Source organism: Silurus aristotelis (assembly GCF_946808225.1).
Source record: "Silurus aristotelis genome assembly, chromosome: 1".
Classification (NCBI taxonomy): Eukaryota; Metazoa; Chordata; class Actinopteri; order Siluriformes; family Siluridae; genus Silurus; species Silurus aristotelis.
The window spans coordinates 21,528,780-21,532,722 of record NC_139574.1 but is presented as its reverse complement, the minus strand read 5'-3'; positions in this window follow the sequence as shown (position 1 = coordinate 21,532,722).

Below are 3,943 nucleotides of genomic sequence, written 5' to 3'. Positions count from 1 at the left end.
ACCCCTTTTGCAAAAGTTTTAGCTTTATACCAAGATGTTACTTTATGTTCTTTCTTTCTTTCTTTCTTTCTTTCTTTCTTTCTTTCTTTCTTTCTTTCTTTCTTTCTTTCTTTCTTTCTTTCTTTCTTTCTTTCTTTCTTTCTTTCTTCAAACTAGTGAACCTATGCTCTGTGTATGGGGACATTATCATGAGATAACTCCCATCAAGATAAAACCTTATAGATAGAAACTTCATCAGAGATAGAAATGAAGGTGGTGATCAATAAAGAACAGAGTAAAATGTGTACATCAAAAGAATTGCTTTAATTTGTTATCCATCACTACATCGATGTGCTTAGTGTGCATAGCCTCTTACTCTAGACCTGTATGAAATCCATGCTGTGCTCTATGCCAGTCTCCAAGGTTTATCTGGGCAGCATGCCAGCAAGGAAACAGGATGCCAGTTAGAGTAATGCAGTCATTTGATGTTAGCCTGCAAACTGTGTAAGACAATGAAAAGGAATTGACAGTGCTTTGCATAGCATTTGCTCATATGTCATGTGAGAAGAGTTAATGAACCAATGTTTGATGAATGATATCTGTTGTTCAGGGTCCATAAAATTAAAATGATCTGAACTTTTTCTTAAAACCAAATGTAAAACAGTGGTGTGTATGAGTATGATGTAAGATTGATTCAATTTTTTTGTTGTTGTTTTGTTTTTTTTGCATTTCCCCAAACCGCAGTGACTCAGTTTTTGTTTTACCTTGAATCTGAAAGGGTTTGTGCGATTGCATTTAACGACTACTTACCTGCCACCGAGGTGGTGGAATGAACTTCCCCTAGATGTCCGTACAACAGAGTCCCTGAATATCTTCAAGCGACGATTAAAGATCTACCTCTTTCCGAAATACTTAAATTAGCACTTTCCAAGTTTGCTTTGTAGAATTCAAGAGTTATATTTATATTAAGTTTGTAATCTTGCGTACCAGTGTAGATTTATTCATGGCTAGAGACTCAAAGCACATTTTTACGTCGCCCTGGATAAGGGCGTCTGCTAAATGCCGCAAATGTAAATGTAAATGTACTTAGACAGTGTTTTGTACACTCCATTGCATAATGCATAGTAGAAATTTGGTGTCTGTAATTTGGACAGATTCTAATTCAGTCCTTGACTTTGAGCCCCTTTAAACGATATTTTCTGTTTTTCTACCCCTCAAGCACATACAGCTACCCAACATATTAACCTGCACATTAAATCGCAGACTGGTTCACATTTACTCCAAAACTCATTATGATCATAGTGTACTTATTAATGAACTATTACAATTCAACCCATCTCCAAAATGAAGGTGTTTTATTTTTGGATTTTGTCCAAAGTTTGCAACTCAAACATATTTGAATGTTCAAATGAGATCAATATTAGCACACTATAATCAAGATTAGCAACATAACATAGCTTTGTGTTTCAATAAGTTAGACATATGCATAATTGTACACACCTGATATTCACAGAAGCAAAGTTATATCCAAATGTAGGAGTCATACATTTATACTGTGTCTGCAGTGTATTATAGAACTAATATGATTTTCTTTTTTTACTCTGTTATTATATTGTAATTAATGTGATTCAGTTTTCTGCACTGAAGCAGTAGCAAATGAGTTAAACTGAAGCTGCAATTAAAACGTTTCCTCAGGATGCAAGTTAAAAAATTTATTATCAGATAAAAGATTTCGAGACAAAAAAAATCTGTAAAGGAAAGACTTGTATAAGCGGCAGCCTGTTGGAGGCCCTAATTAAGTGTGATTGGTGGTCGAGGAGAGAAGTGGGACATGAGGAGACTGAGCCAAGGGACAGAAGTGAGACAGGCACATGATTAATGTACTGGCTGTGATGCATGGTGATAGGAAAGACAGGACTGAGCCACACAATGCTGTTGACTGCCACCTCAGACTTCTGAAAAAAAAAACAACAACAACATGCTAGTAACATCAAGCAATTGTACAAGTGTCTTAATTTATAAGGGTTCCTGTTAAAGATAGCCAGAGCTAGCAAGCTCAACTGGAAATGGTCATTTCCAATAGTTCATTTAGTTCTGCTTATGATTTTGTAAATTACCCCCTTAATACTGGTATTTTCTGACAGAAATACAGTCACATTTCTTCAGCACCTCTTTGCTCTGGAGAAGACATGCCGCATTGAGACTGGAGTACTCAGCCTGGGGCTAAATTCTAAGCTAAACATTCGTGTCCTGTCTGGTTAGCTGGCAGCACTGTGCCAAAGCTGTCATTGTGATGGGTTGGTATGTAGAATATCCCAGAGAGAAACGCTTTCTAGGCTAATTAAAATGCAGGTGGGTGTTATGGGGCTCACACACCTGCCTCATGCGTATACACACTTCATTGCCAATCATCCAACCCCCCCTTAGAAGAAATGGGATTAGAAGAGAGACTTAATTTAAGTTAGTGATAATGATTCTTTCTATATTGTTTTCCACAGTGTTAACAAACAGCACTATTTTAGGCAGCTTGGAGACAACCACTTCCATTTTCAGACCTTTCTCTTTCTCTCTCTTTTCCCCCCAATAATTGTTGTAGGTAATGATCTTTAAAAAGTAAATTGCTCCCTATATCTGTCTTGAATTTTTGTTTTTCCTTTATTCTCTTTTCCTTGTTTTGTAGCTATAAAGAAGTGTTGCTTTTCACTCCTGCCTGTGTGTATTCTTATTAAAACGATGTACGGCCAGAGTAACAGCCCAAACATGTACACTCACACACACACACGCACACGCACACGCACACACACACACACACACACACACACACACACACACACACACACACACACACCACAAATTGGTTTCTTATTATCCACTGAATCAAAGGCCACTTTTAGTGGCTGACTTTTGGCAAATCATGTCAAAACTTGTTAATGAGATGCTGAGACAAAGAGACGATGGAATATTTTAAATAATTGTTTTGAATGCTTCACTCTATTTTTTTAAATACAGTTTTACTCCAGATGCTTTTGAGAGATGGATACCACTGCTTTACTTGATGTTTAAATTACAAACTTTGATTTGTCTGTACAATAGATAAAACTCTTATTGCACATTTTGCTGAACTCTTCCACCTTTTCATAGATTCCCAGGAGAGGGAGCATGCATCTGTTCTTCTCTGCTTCTGTTAGACCTGCACTGAGTAGCTCCAGCAAGTTAAATAAGAGAAAGAAAAAAAGAAAGAAAGAGAAAGAAAGAATGTGTGTGTGTGTGTGTGTGGGGGGGGGGGGGGAGAGAGAGAGAGAGAGAGAGAGAGAGAGAGAGAGAGAGAGAGAGAGAGAGAGAAAATAGCAACCCAAGGGAGTGATAAGCGAGCTGTTTCTAGGTCAGTGCAGAAGGGATGCAGGTTGTGGTGAAGGCCTCCTGTTCTCAAAAAACAGCGGTACCAACCCAACCTCCAATTATAGTCTAAGCGCCTGTCATCTCTCTCTCTCTCTCTCTCTCTCTCTCTCTCTCTCTCTCTCTCTCTCTCTCTCTCTCTCTCTCTCCTTTCTTAGCCAAGCATGAGAAAACATCCCCAAAGACTTTGGACAGAGACAACACTAAGAATTTTCAGGATCGATGATGAAAAAAAGAAAGTTATTGAAAATGTTTAAACAATAAGATCTCATCTAATTAAAGTGCCCTGCTCTCCATTTATTTGTATTCCTGAGAGCTCTGAAGTATGCATAAGAAATTCATTGTACAACTTCTAGACTAATCCCAAAAGCATGAGGTTTTGGAACAAGCATGGAAGCTTTAGTGCATAATCAAATTAACATTTAAAGTGATCCCGAGCAGAAGACAATGGGTTGAATTTTTCCAAATTCATCACATTGCTGAAAGTTCTGAAGTATGTATGAGGAATCTTGCGTCTGAGCTTTTGACTAATCTCAAAAGCATATTTTGGAAGAAGTAGATGCTTTAG